Source organism: Protopterus annectens, chromosome 2.part2 (genome assembly GCF_019279795.1).
Source record: "Protopterus annectens isolate FY-2018-M chromosome 2.part2, PAN1.0, whole genome shotgun sequence".
NCBI classification, from domain to species: domain Eukaryota; kingdom Metazoa; phylum Chordata; order Ceratodontiformes; family Protopteridae; genus Protopterus; species Protopterus annectens.
Window position 1 is genome coordinate 910508477 of NC_056730.1, and position 15796 is coordinate 910524272.

The 15796-nt window shown below is 38.5% G+C and overlaps 1 protein-coding gene across 2 annotated transcripts in view; it reads left to right on the top strand.

Annotated features, from left to right (window-relative positions):
- The first annotated feature begins 1753 nt into the window (after nt 1–1753).
- Nucleotides 1754–15796, top strand: part of FAM151B (family with sequence similarity 151 member B) — a 630819-nt gene continuing 616776 nt past the window's right edge. Inside the window, exon 1 of one of the 2 annotated variants that reach the window (XM_044064232.1) lies at nt 1754–1963. The gene's annotated coding sequence lies outside the window, so the exon portion shown is untranslated. The remainder of the gene's footprint in view (nt 1964–15796) is intronic. The other variant, XM_044064231.1, reaches the window with a different exon arrangement.

The window sequence follows — 15796 nt, forward strand, 5'->3', positions numbered from 1 at the left end:
AGTGCACTTACCAGCCAGCAACTGAAATCTACCCAAAAAGACAAATTCACTGGCTCTCTTTCTGCGTTTCTGTTTTCACACAGGGTGAGCTCAAATTAAGCTGTTACTCAGTGTTGTACAAACAGCAATGTTATCAGTAAGTATTTTTACAGTGATAATAGCTGGTGCATTCATAGTATTTTCCATCAGTCCTGTAATATATTATAATGCACACAAACTACAAATTATATTTTTTGTAAATTTTCACAAACACATTTTTCATATCTTGAAAACTGTACAAACCATACATAAATTACTAAACCATTTGGGTTAACCAGAATAAGCTTTCACAAGACAACAAAAAAATTCTCTGCAAAAGCATGTTTATTCAGATATTTACAGAAACATGAAAACATAACCTTAATTGTAGAATTAGCGAAACAAATAATATTGGCTATCTGCCAAGATGTACAACTTACAGTGCAAACATCAGACAGTTTTCTTCACCATATGAGGATTCTGATTCACTTAATGTCATGTGTCAGTTTGTAAGTCACATGCGTTTTGAAGTATTAAATACATATGGAAATATTGCTTATTTTCACAATTGCTAACAATCTTTCTGGTATACATTGCTATAAACTAGGATTGACAGTAAATTATCCTGTTTACATCGATGTTTCACACACTACACCTTAATAATATATAGCGCTCTCAATTATGAAAACATGAACTTAAATTTGAAAATGTGAATACTAAGTATTAAAGATTAATTTTTCCACTGCATGACATCCTAGCATACCTCTCAACCTCTCAGTCCAAGAAATCTGGACAAAGCCAGAAAGACAGGGGGTACAAAGGCCCAAAAATAGGGACAAAATATAAATATTGCTCCTATAAACTTGGAAAGTTGCTAGAATAACAGGTTTTGCATTATTATGTATTTCTGAAGGATATAAAGTCTAAAACTGAAATGTCTGTCATTATTTAGTGACTTAAATCTTCAATGATTTGCCAGAAAAAAACACAAATTTTATGAGGAACAGACCAAAAACATGAGGCAAAACTCTGGACATTCTGCGAAAAGCTGTACAGTTGAGAGGTATGCGAGTCCTAGACTAACAATCTTAGTGTAAATTTGTAAATAACGCGTTGTCCATTCTAACACTGCCTATTATTAGCTAGTGCCACCTGTCCCTTTTTTGGCAGTTGTGTCTCACTTAAAAATGGCAAATGTCCTGAGATTTTAGGATCAAAAATATTTCCCAAATTTTCTTTAATAATTGAATAAAACAGTTATTTTGTATGTGAAACACCTATTATACGAAATAGCAAAAATAACTCATATGCTACAAGAGTAAGATTTTATTTTGACCAAAAAGTTAAGTTCTGTCCTTTGCACTAGCCGTGGGTATGTTTCGCCCTGCAAAATCTCACATTTCTACAAAAAAGTCCCGCTTTGGACATTTGAAAAGGTGGCAGCCCTATTTTAGCTGGTAAATCACTTAGTTAATGCTAGAACGAAAAAAAGGTGGCGGTATGGACGTGAGACGAAAGTATACAAAAACGGTATTTTTGGCGTCAACGAGCACTATAGCTACACTTAAGCCTATGTGTACTAATAGTAAAACTTTGCAGCATGAACTCAAAGAGCTGAAGTGACAGACTGGAGTGTCCAGGTGGCCCCCAGGTTGACACATCCTGGGGGGCAAAATGCTGACACTAGCCCTGATGGTCACCCCTAGTAATCAGGAAGAGTATGCTTACAAATTGTGCTTTCTGCATGCATTAGCTCTTCACTAACCTGTCATTAGGGAAGCTCATATAGCTTATGCAGTAGGCAGAACAAAATACCAAGGAGGATGTCTATAGCCCTCATACCCACACCCATCTGACAGACAATATCCATTAAGTGACTTAATTTGCGTTGCAGCTTGGTGAAGTAGGAGAAGGAAAAACGTAAAGGCTTAAATCAAAACGGAATGTAAGTAAAAGTGTTTGATACCGTATGACAAATGTCCTCCACTGCTGTTAGTGTTAATTATTGTCAATTTCAGTCTGAATTCCCAGCAGTGGTGCTCCGCAAAGAAAAATAAACAACATTCTATCACAAGCGACTACTTTCGATAGCTATGACATTCGCCTCCGCCGTAATAGCTAAAGCCGGTGCGGTAAATTTTCGAATTTGCGTTTTCAGCCTTAGGTGACGTGTGTGTGTGTGTGTGTGTGTGTGTGTAGGTTATTATTTCTTATGAATGTAACTCTTAACATCATATTCTCTGAAAATAGATCAAGTCTTCCGACTGTCGGAAATTGTAAATAACTTTCGAATGTCTATTTTACGACATTACTTTACGATAAGACGACTTGCGAAAACGTCAAGAACTGGAAACGTACATGTCAACTACGTTAATGGTGGTAGTGCTTTCTTTTTCCCCTTTGTTTGCTGTTATGTTGACTATAGTCCCCCGCCGGTGTAAACTTTGGCTCTAGATGATTGTCACTGTTGAAGTGACACTCCGACCCCATGTGCAAAACATGGGAAAAAGGTGTTGTGAATGAATGAGTTTCTATTTTAACTCTGGCCGGCAGCTTAATTTGCTGGTTACCGGCGGTATTTGTCAAGATTACAGGACTTTTTTTCCCTCTCTTTCTGTGTGAGTTTTCCCAAAGTGATGTTTCGCAGCCTATTTTTCTCTTAAAACAAGAAACAAAACTAGTCAAGGATAAAATCCCCAAAAGAATGTTATGAAACAGGAAGTGTAACATCTATTACTTTAAAAAACTGTTTTGCTAAGTTTTACCCCACAAAGTAGTTTTATTTGGCCATAGTGGAGAGTACTGGACCATGCGATTAAGAATGCAAATGCCGGTAATGACACATTACGGAAGCATTTTCCAATTTTAATAAGTTAAACTAAAAAGTAATAAATAGTTTAATTTAAATGAGAGAAACACTATCACAATAAATCTTTTAGTAATGTGATAACGCCTTCGAGGAACATAAGTGAACGTTTTCGTCAAATGCTTTACATCTTGCGCTGTTTCTTTAATGTAAACAGGGACTCGCGTGTAAAAATAAACTAGTAGAATTCGCACACACACTAATACATGAACTTTTACATGTATTAATGTGTAAAAATGTAGCAATTTCTTCTAATAAGCATATTTGTCTTGAAAGATTTTAAATAATACCGGTAAATATGCTTCTTTTTCTTCAAATTATTGGTGAAATTATTGATTCGGTAGACTAGTTTTCATATTTTACTGGCTAACTTTAAAATAATCAGAAAATTATGTGAAGAGGGAAATTCGGCCAGAAAATACTTACGCACAGTTGAGATATCTCTTTTTTAAAGAATTCCACGCACATGTTAATATTTTCTTTCCAGAAAGGGGTTTTCCTTGCCTGTAATCCAACACTAAACGCATCACATATAGAAAAAACGACACAATTTAATAATTGTTAGTTTGTTTTATGTTTGAACTTATTGTTGTTTGCCTTTCCTTCTTGCATTTCTCTTGTCATCTGTTACCTCATGAAGGCTACTAAGAAACGCAGAGTAATTAGATTAGGTCACTTATTACAATTGCATACCTAAAGATCGGAGAACTCCCAAACATAAACACACTGCACTTAATACATTTCCAGCAAATCACAGTACATGTATAAACGCATATACCAGTGTCTCACCAAACATACCCCTAAGGCAAAACACAAAATCAAATGTTTTAGTTATATGTGACTCCATTGTGAGACACACAGATGTCCCACTCACTAGGTCGAATAAGGAAAAGGTCACGGGCAGGTGTCCACCACATCACACATGCACTGAACTCTCCCAACAACAGGCACTGTTATGACTATCGACATTCACCTAAGATGATGCCTCAATACAGACAAAAAGTAATTGACTTCACCAATTGGCTTAGTTTCTGGTGTCATTCTAAGGGGATTTCGTACCTGTCTGCCTGGGATGATATGGTTGATGGACCATGATGTTTTGTCAGAGACGGTTTCCACCTGCTACCTCTGAGTTTTGGCTACTGGCTAAGGCTATTGCCTCCCCCGTAGTGCTTTTTTAGGCAAGGTCACAAAAACATAATTTACGACGTAAAAATATCCTCAGAAACAACCTTAAGGTTATGCTGCTAAACACCAGGAGTCTAAATCTGAAATTTCACTGGAGGCAATCCTAACTGGAAGATGCAGACATCTGTGCAGTAACATAGACCTAAGTGAAGGCCGTGGAGAGCAGCCTGAGCATACTGGGATATAATGCCTTCCACACGTTCAGGCTACAAAATGAACATGTGAAAACTAGCGGAGGAGTATCAATATTCATCAAAGGTAAATACACCTCTAGATTGGTTAAACAGAATGATTCCCTAGAGTTACTCCATGTGCAAATAACTATAGGAAAGACCCCTCTCCAATTTATTGTCAGCTATAGATCCCCATACATGAACCATGATGTCCACACTGCCTACTTGGATCTATTTGAGTCACTCAAATTGCAACCAAATGTCCAGGTTATGGGTGACTTTAACTACCCGTCCATAGATTGAGTAAATTATACGTTAACAAACACACTCACCCAAAGGTTCTTGGAAGTCATTAACTCAAACGCCTTGGAGCAGATAGTTGGCACCCCACAAGGGGGCCCAAACATTCTAGACTTGGTACTCACCAACATGATAGAACAGTGTATCACCACAAGTGTGCAGCTCTCCCTGGTGAAGTTTGATCATAAATCAGTCTCTTTTGAAGTAACAATAGCATCGGACCCCCCAGGTGAAATTAGGCTAAAAAACTTCTCCAAAGCCAACTACAGCCTCTTACGAGAAGGCATTAATAGCTTCAAAGCACCTGCCCTCACTAACAGCAAGGACATATATACTAGGATATACACCAATGTATTGTATAGACATCTATACAGTTGTATTGACTCAGCCATTCCTGATAGGACCAAAGCAAGATCCTCAGGAAAAAGCAATCCTTCTTGGTGGGCATCCACCATAAACAGGTTATGTAATAAGAGGAAGAAACTGCTGTCTAAGAGCAGGAAGGAACAATCTCAGAATTGGAAGCACATGCTTCTCAGCTTGAACAAGCAATAAGATGTCTTGTAATGTCCTCTCAAGCTAACTGTGACTCTAGATTGGCATCCCTAGCTAAGGATAACCATAAGGCACTCTTTAGATACATCTGAAACCTTAAAGGAAAAACCCAGGTTTGCGCTGAACTGGTAGTGAATGGTACCACATATACTAAACCAGTGGAAATAGACAACCTGCTAGTGAACAGGTTCACTGAAAACTTCTCCCCCTTGTCCCTGCCACATATACCCCAAAACATTCCTACCACCTATTCTCTACCTAGTATCTCTAAAGAGCAGGTCTTAACCACTGTCTCCAAGGCCAGAAATACAACCTCTATGGAACCTGATAACATCCCAGGCTGCATTCTCAACGGTTTAAAACAGGACTTAGCAACACCATTGAGTACTCTTTTCAACCGCAGCCTAAGCACTGGTTTTGTCCCTGCTGAATGGAAAACAGCTACTGTCATCCCCTTGTACAAGGGAGGTGCATCCATCGACCTTGGGAACTATAGACTCATTAGCCTAACCAGCTTTATTTGCAAGGCCATGGAGAGAATCATCATGGACCTTATCAACAGAGATACAGGAGACCTTCAAACACTTGACCCAACCCAGTTTTGTTTGTTAAAGGGAGATCCTGCTTGTTGAACCTGGTGGACTGCTTCAAGACTGTGAACAAAGCCCTGGATTAAGGTAAATCTGTGCATATGGCCTACCTACACTTGGCCACGGCCTTTGACGCAATTCCCCACTCAGGCATCATTGAAAAACTCACCCAGCCTGGAGTTCAACCGATATACTGTCAGGTGGGTTTCAAAATGGCTCACCAACAGGACACATACAATCAAAATAGGGGATTCCACCTCCAGCAGACTCTTTACCAGTCATTTTCCACGGGTATTGGTGCTGGGGCCCTTATTGTTTAGAATCTACTTAGAAGACAGACAAAAACAAAAGGTCTGTGGCTGACAAAGTTTGCTGATGACTGCACACTAGGAGCAGTCATTGAGTCTCCAAATTATGTCAACATTCTACAAGAAGGATTTATGCAAACCAGTGATTGGTGCCAAAATCATGGTCTTAAAATCAGTGCAAAAAAATGCATTATCGTCCCCTTTGGCAGAGGTGATGTCCCTGCACAGATTACCATGTTAATAGCAACACCCTAAGCTCTAAATCAGTGGTGAGAGATTTGGGCATACAGGTTGACAGCAACCTTACTTTTGATCACCATGTCTACATGGTGGTAAGGAAGGCCTTCTACATTGTTCATCTCATAAGCCAGGGCATAGCTTTCAGAACAAAAGAGGTTATAACCCCTCTGTACTCTTTCCTCATCAGGCCAATAATATAGTACAATGCTCCCTTTGGTATGTACCTAAACAGGCACCTGCAGCAACTGGAGATACCTCAAAGGTTCCTCACAAAGGTAATTCAAGGTCTTCAGCACATGTTTTACATGGACAGACTGAAATCACTGTTGCTATATCCTGTATTGTATAGACCACTCAGAGGTGACCTGTGCCTTACTTACAGAGCAATCTCTGATTCTGGCTTAATGGAAATGCAGCACATTCGTAAGTTAAATGGTACAGTATTTACTCGCTCTAGGGACCTTAACCTAGCATATGACATCAACTGGACTTGCTGGATGGACAGATATGACTCCCAGAGATTGCCTCTCCTCGGGAATAAACTTCCAGTACAGGTTAAACAGAGCCCCTCGTTAACCCTTTTAAGTGTAACTTGAATGATTGGATGGGAAACTGCAAATTCATCCCAGGTTTTTCACTTGTGTCCCTCTTGGATAGGGGCAGTTGGTGCTAATTTAGATCTGCTTATAACATAGACCATATCTCTAGACCCTTAAGAGAACAAGGATTGAACCTCCTATTAACCTGCTAAATAAACAATGACATTTAAATGTGCATTATCAGTAACAGATTGCCAACATCTTATCTCAGAAAAACAGTGTAGCATAGAGTCCGAACAAAAGGAAGACTTTCAAGTTCAGTTTTCGGATGTAAATGAACACAGTTTTTTATTATTACAGATTAGTTGTCTTTCCCTTTAATCAAACTTGAAGTGCCACTAAAGAAAGAAAATATGGTTATTTCTCAAAGACCCACCACTTTGGATGCGCAGTAGCAAATGCCACCCTACTGAGCCCACCATCAAGAATACATTGCTTGATTGACAGCCAGGTATATTTACGGGTGCTGGCGGTGTTTCATTAATAAATATACCAAGTAAAAACAGCCACACTTAAAAAATAAGCACATTTTTATTTAAAAATCCCTCCCACCCTGCAAAACAACATTTTATTAAGACACAAAACGAGGAAACTTGCTCATATTGAGGCATCTTAGGGAGATATAACAATATCGAAGTATGTCTCCCCCATACTAACACAAACACATTCCATGGTTATCAAAAACTTATATTTTTCTAGAAAAGTTCTTAATCCAACAGGAGCAGGGCACGTGAATAACAGCGTAGTGGTCTGGTTAGCAAAAAACAGTCAATAAAGCTGCAGCAAGGAGTAAAATATGAATACAGTGGAAAAACAACACTGGAAGAGATAAAAATGTCATTGATCACACAGTATTAGAATTCAGTTCAGCAATTTTAATTTCCGGTACATGTGCTGCTTCCTCAGAATTCTCTATTGTACAGCCACTGTTAAATACAATGATTTTAAGAAAGAGCACCGCAACAGTAATTTATTTTGAAGGCATACAGCAAGCACTTTGAAGCAAAGAAAATAAAGCAGCTTGCATTTTCAGCACTCTCTCGAGGTCCCTGGTTTTGTATTAAAATGATGAGAGAGTTGTGTACATGAAAATTAATAATATTTTCATAATCCAATTTTAATTTTAATGTGGATATTTCCCAATGGCTTCTTCTGCATTTCATACTACAATTTACAAACATATCTTGCAAACGTAAAAGACAAGCAAGCACTTTTGTAGATTAAGAGAATGAGAATGTTAATGTCACTGACAGAGTGCCTCATGGAGTTCTTCACAATAACTTTTCAGGTTATTATTATTGGCTTTTACTTTTGGTTGCTTTAATTGTTGATTGAAAGAAAAAAACTGAAAAAAATACCAAGCTTTCCTATTTGTGACAACCAAAACCTGCGCGAAAAGGATGGGGTGGTGTATCTTTAAGAAATTACTAAAATATTTTCACCTTACTCTTTTTATTTTGTCAGTATTTAATGTAGTATTTTTTTCTACATTATATTTTCCATAACAGTGTATGTTTCTTCTCGTTTTTTGTTACAACATTTTTATATTGCATACAGTATTTTGTTGAGAAGTCAGTGAGTTGGGGAAGGAAAATAACATAAAAGACTCTAATTCTAACTACAGTATTTAAAATTCTGGAAGCAATAGAAACCATCTGAGCCCAATTAACACATTTTAATCACGAGGGTCAGATATGTCACATTTAAACAGTGAACTACATTTGTTACTTTGAAAAAAACAATTAACTCAGCTACATTTTAAGCCTGTCATTCAAAAATTCCTTAAAATGCTGTATTAGAAAACTTATGAAAATCATAGGAAGCAAAGTAATTAAAAAAGCAGATTGATGCTGGCACTCAAAAGTAGGGAGTCCCAGTACTGTTGTAAGCTGATGAGAAAGAAAACCACAGTAAATGTTCCTCTCGTCAGGGATTTTTAGCAGTCCCTCTAAAATGACATGAAGGCAAAGGCATTGACTGTAAAACAAAATCATGCTACTAATGGCAGTCCCCTTTCAGGCTATTTTGGGGTATAACAATAATCACTTTGATAAAGAGACTTTAATAATACAGAAGAGTTCAAGGTATGCTGAAAAACATGTTTTTTTTTTCAGTTTTTGGGTGTGGTACTCCTTTAAATATTGGCAGTATTCTTTTAGAAAGTAGATGGAATGAGATAATTTTATTACTGTGCATTTTGGGATGGTTAAGAAGTCTGCAGCTGTAATACCTGACTTTACCCTCACTGTAGTTACTAAGTCATAAATTACATGAGTTTTAGCCAGGGCAAAATTAGAGATAAAATCAGGGACGCTGAAGAGGTGTACCCAAAGTGCTTATACCACATTTTAGCTCTGTGCAGAGACTTCTCACTTTCCCTGTTCAGTAACAACTCTCTTTTCAATGCCAACATGAGACTAACATTCTAAAGTTTGTGTCATAACACTTTTTTTTGTAGTTACATCAGAATCATGATATATACACAAATTAGAGATTCAGTTTTGCGTTTTCTTCCTTATATAGTCCCTGCAACATTCATAAGTCATAGAATTTCTCCTTTATCTCCATTCTCTTGCAATATTCAGATAACAGGCTTGAGTATGGGTTACTGTGTTTAAAAAGTTGAACATGAGGGATGTTCTTTTTTAATTTAAGAATATATTACAATTAACCCTTTAGTTTGATAAGAACCAAGTATGAGCAATACAGCACTGTACAGTCAATTTATGTAATACGTGAAATGGACAAACTGACAAAACCATTAAGTATGACAGAAGGTATGCACTATGCAACTGTAAACATGAAAATACCCTAAATTTGCATAGAAGATGACAGTGTAGGTAAATTAATACTGTAGCAAGCATGTTGCTTTATTATTACAATAGAAGTTGTTGAACAAATAACATTATCCAATTACTTTATGCATAATCATTTTTAAAATGATTGCTAAAGATGTGGATTTATTCTCTCTGAAAAGTATTTCATCAACAAAAGGCATCCTTCGATCCCTGTGCCGCATGGGGAATTCCCATACTGCAGTACAGCTACTGTAATGTTTGTTTGGTATGTAAACTAATGCATTTTTTTTTCTTTTTACACATTCACTGGCTGACAGTCTGCTGCCTGGCTGCATCATTTGTACCTTGTGTCCCTGGTACTATCCCCAAGGGCTGAGGCCACAGGGTAAGTTGAGATGAGGGAGTAGAATAGAGAAGCCTGCAACATTACATATGTTGGTCCTGCATATTACAGATTTTTTGGTATGCCTTAACTGGGTGAATCTAATGACATCACATGCATTACTCAGTGTAACATCAGTTAGATCTTGCACCTCCTCAAATGCCAAAGTGAACTGCAGTCTTCCCCATGATTATGACACCTTCCCCACAGGCAGACACCCTTCTGTCCCAGAGTGAGCAAGCTGACAGAGCCGCTCCTTCCAAGCCAGTAGTCGATCTCTGGTCATATGAGTCATAGTCAGGGCTGGAGAAAACCACTGCATTCTTGATAGTTGTCCCTGTACTTTAACAAAGTAAAACATTTAGTACTAATTCTGTTTCCAGAATGTGTGTAACTTGTCATTGATCAAAACATTTATTTTCAATAACACATTCTTAATCAGCTTAGTATGCTTGTTTGTTTCTAATTAATGAGTTTTTAAGTACCATCAATATAATTATTTCTGTATTTTAGCATTGCTGGTAACGTAACAAACTTTGTCTGTACTTTAAAATAATATTGAAGTAGCTTGCTCACAATGTGCATGATCATTTGCCATGTTTTTAAACAACCAGTGAAACAGGTATATTTTACAGTTTGGTGTGTGTTAGTAGTAAATTAGTTTTAAAGGGACAGTCCCAGAGATTTTTTTATTTTGACTGTGTCTTTGTTTACATTTTCAGTCTACCTTTTTGAGCATGTCCCAGCTTTGGCTGCCTGTGGACTTACCGGAAAGTTTCAAAGGTCTTAGCCAGATTCCATCACAAATTGCAGTTGTACTCACAACAGCTTTCTTTGATTTAATTAGTTTTACCTGTGCTTTTTCTCCTCAGAGAAAAGTAGCCTTTCAGGAATGCTATGACCTGATTTGCTACTGCTTTGCAGGAAAGCATATGAATAATGCAAAGCTAAAACATTAGTAAACAGAGTTTTCTGCTCATTTCATTTAATATTTTATTTTGCACTAATTTCTGTATTTTAGCTAAGTGCAATGATTTTATGGCATGACTACCACTAACTTTGTAGAAAGCATATGAACGATGCAAGGTTCAAACAGTGGTAGAAACAGTCTTTTCTTTTTTCATGCTTTATTGTTTTTAATCTCTAGAATACTAGCCAACTGTAATGGCTTTCTGACATGCTGGTGGCTCTGGAAAAAGCACATCTTCATTTTCTAGTCTGAAGTGCTGATTTCTAAATACTAATGGAGTACCCTGAATTTTATGATCTGGCTGTTTCTAATTCTGTAAAAATACGAGTGATGCAAGCTCTAATATTAGTAGACCCACTCATCTATTCCTTATTTTATTTTTGTGCTGACTTCCGTCTACTAGCAAAGTGTTTTTCTTAGTATACATGTTGCATCTTTGTGCGTTACTGCATTGTACAATATGTTCTTCAGCACTTTTCTTTCTCTTTTTACCCTACAACTGTATGCATTTGTGTCTGGTCCCACCATGGTTATCTGTAAACAAATAACCGAAATGGTACTGTGTAGGCTTTTGGTCGTTGTTCCTTCTGTTTGTAATCCCTGATGACTGACTGATTCCTAGTCTAACAACCATTCATCCTATATGATGCCCACCTCTATACTCCTGACTCACGGGACAATAAAAAAGCGACTTTTTCACATTCCAAAATTTTCAGACTTCCACTATTAGGAAACTATTACTTAAGCTAAAGCCAACATCTTTAGCTACTGATACCCTTCTAGCTGAATATTTAAAATTGGCAGCAGATGCCCTGGCCTTCCCCATCTTCATACTAATTAATTGTTATATAATCAAAAACTATAAGTCTGACATCTGGAAAACATTTTGTATTATCCCATTGCATAAAGGTGGTAACTCAACTGATTTTTCAAATCACAGACCCATTGCCATCCCAGCAATACTATCAAAAATCTTGGAAAAATATATCTACATCCAGCTCATTAACCACCTTCTAATTACAAGCTTGTATTCAAAATTCAACACAGCTTTCATCCTAGATACAGCAGTACAACAGCCCTACTTAGCTTCACTAACAACATACATCAAAACAGAAATAAAGGCAGCATAATTTCCTCTATCAACAGGCTTTACAACAAAAGGAAGAAACTGTTGTCCAAGGGTAAAAAGGAACAAATTCCAAATTGGAAAAACTCCCGCCTTAGCAAGCAAGTTAGATCACTAGTGAAAACCTCCAAGGCCAATTATGAATCGAAACTAGCCTCCAAAACAAAGGGAAACCATAAAGTCTTCTTCAGTTATGTCAGGAACCTCTGCGGCAAAGCCCAGGTTTGTTTCGAATTAGTACTTAACAGTGTCAGTTACACTGATCCTGTTCATAGGTTCATAGATGTTTACTAGGCTAATGACCACAAGGGCCTTTTAAGCCTAGCCATGCATCCCAAATGTCTGACAAGTTCTGATACCCTTGATAAGTGTAAGTATGGGCCTGGGAGATGAAACATTTACAGGTTACTTGTTTGCATTAGAGACATCAGTGCCAAACCAGGGATGAATTTCCGGTTTCCCATCCATTTGCCCAAGTTGCACTTGAATTGGGCTAGCGAGGAATTCTGCTTCACATGGATGGGGAGCCTGTTCCATAGATGGGGTAGTCTCTGGGACACATACCTATCTCTCCAGCAGGTCCGATTTATATCACAGGCAAAGTTTAAGTCTTTAGAACAGGTAATCCTGGTACTGTTTGTTTTGTGAATATTGACATAGCCAGCCTGCTAGCAGATAGGTTCAGGACAAACTTCACCCCCCTGCCCCCCCAAAGGCCCTTTCAACATCCCTGATACTTGTCTCACACCTCACATCTCCACATATCGTGTTGCAGACCCTATCTAAGGCAAAGAATACAGCTTCCATGGGACCTGATTGTATCCCAGGATGTATTCCGCACCATCTCCAGCAAGAACTGGCTTTGCCGTTGAGCATCCCATTCATCCACAGCCTAAGTACAGGCTTCATTCCAGCAGAGTGGAGAACTGCCATTGTCATCCCCTTGCACAAAGGTGGTGCCACTACTGACCCTGGAAGCTATCACCCCATTAGTTTGACAAGTCTGATCTGCAAAGCCATGAAATGTATTATTATGGATCTCATAAACAAGGACATAGGCAATCTTCAAGCACTTAACCCCACCCAGTTTGGATTTGTCAAGGGCAGATCTTGCCTGTTGAACTTGGTTGACTTCTTTGAGACCGGCACCAAGGCCCTGGATGAAGGAAGGTCAGTGCATACAACTTACCTTGACTTGGCCAAGGTCTTTGACACAATTCCCCACTTGAACATCATCGAAAAGCTAACACAACTTGGCATAAATTCCTGTCTCATTAGGTGGGTGGCCAACTGGCTCACTGACAGGAACCTCAAAGTCAAAATAGGCACCTCCACGTCTGATGGCAGACCTGTCACTAGTGTAGTTCCCTAGGGATCTGTCCTGGGACCCCTACTGTTTGGCATCTGTTTTTCAGAGGTCCAGGCAAAGACAAAAGGCCTGTGGCTGACCAAGTTTGCAGACGACTGTAAGTTGTGTGCTGTCATTGACTACTCAAATGATGTTAACATACTACAAGAGGGTCTCACAGCAACTAATGACTGGTACCAAAGTCATGGCCTCAAGCTAAATGCAAAAAAATGTATCATCATACCATTTGGCAAAAACATGATCCCTACCAATTGCCACATCAACGGCAACCCCCTAAGCACACAGCCTGTGGTGAGAGACTTGGGCACTCAGGTTAATAACAACTTCACATTCAATCATCATATAGAGGCAGTGGTGAGAAAAGCTTTTTACTTAGTTCATCTCATAAGTAAAGGGATTGCATCTAGAAAAAAGGAGGCTATTACCTCTCTGTACTCCTCCCTCATTAGGTCTATAATTGAGTATAACGCCCCATTTGGTACATACCTCTCCAAACACTTGCATCAACTGGAAAGGCCACAGAAATACCTCACAAGGAGAATCCATGGTCTCCAACACCTGTCCTATATGGACAGGCTCAAATCACTATCACTCTACTCGGTATTGTACAGTTTGCTCAGGGGTGATCTGTGTCTCACCTACAAGGCAATCTTGGACCCTGCCCTACTAGAGATGCTCCATATCTGTAAGTTTAACTCCTCATGCACTATATGCGACATCAACAAAACCTGCTGGAGAGACAGGTTTGTCTTCCAGAGACTGCCCCATCTCTGGAATAGACTTCCCATACATGTCAAACAGAGCACCTCGCTGACCCTCTTCAAGCGTAACCTTGATGAGTGGATGGGAAACCACAAATTTGTCCCAGGGGTTCCACCTGTGTCCCTCAATGACAGGGGTTACAGGTGCTGACTGAGGTTGCTTTTTGGGGATAAACTCTTGGATAGGTTTGTAAGGGCCCAGGGCCATTAGCCTAGTAACCTCCTATGATCCCCATTCAATTATCTTTCTAAAACCTTAGACACAGTCTTACATGAAAAACTCTTCATAGAACTCTTATCTGGGAAATGGATGAGGGGTAACTAAATTATAATCCCCTGAATCACTACCAGACATATTCAAACTGTGGATATAGCCACACTAATGAATATCATATCTGTCAAGTTCTGTCTACAAACTACATAAACACAAGAAAGCAGCCAAGAACTGTGTCTTCCACTGCTTAGGCTGACTGTTCCTGACTCTTGCTCTATATTATGTAACTGAAGAGTTTGAGAAATGCTGAGACCTGAAGTGACATCCCTATTTAACTAAGCTAACTGATATGGGTAGATATTATCAGTTTTAGATTATGCCACTAGGTACCTAAGTGTCACCAGGTTGGCAAGGGCATTTAGTGTGTCTATTTAAAGCTGTGCATGGCTACATGTTATAGACCCGTGATCATTTGCCTGCTATTGCATCTGTGTTGCTATGTGCAGCACATACATTAAGAACCTCGTCAGGAAACTGCTGCTGATCATTCACATCCAGTCTGTTACCCTCAAACAAGACAGGACTAATCTGAATATAAAGGGAGACAGACAGACACGTATAATCATTTGCAGTAACATTTTTTATGCACACATATACCTATAAATAAGAAAATACTCAACTATTTTGCATCTGTTAGAAACTAAACTGACTCACTGTAACACATTCAATAAAAACATGAAATCATAAGCCAAAAATCTGGAAAATCCACATCAGTAACTGCCTTCTCCCACACCAAAGTTAAAAGAAACTTATAAACTAATACATAACACCAATACTATAAATCATTGCAATAAAAAATACACCAAAAACATAATCATGCCCATTTCTTTCTCAATATGTACACATAGTACAACAGCTGAAATTAGGGATACAATTAAGTTCAACAATCTCAGAAATAAAAAGCTATGCATACCTGTAATATCTAGCAGTTGTTTGGAATGCATCTGCTTAACTGTTTTTTGGTAGCGATTGAAATGATCTTCTGAAAAACCTGTCCAGCATGTGTATAACAAAGCATGGCCATCATCCCCAGCACATAACTCAAAAGGACCTTTCCCCCTTTCATGATACCAACACAGCCCATTCTTCAAAAATAGTAACACAATGGGCCTGCACTAAACTCCCAAGTTTTCACTATGACTGTGTTTTTTAAACTGAGCCACAAATTCTGAAGGAAATTCAGAACATGTCTTAACACCTGCAAAGCCAGAACCCATCAATAATGGCTTTTGTACCAAATCTCATACAGTGAAATTACAATCTCCTCAGGGTTAAATAT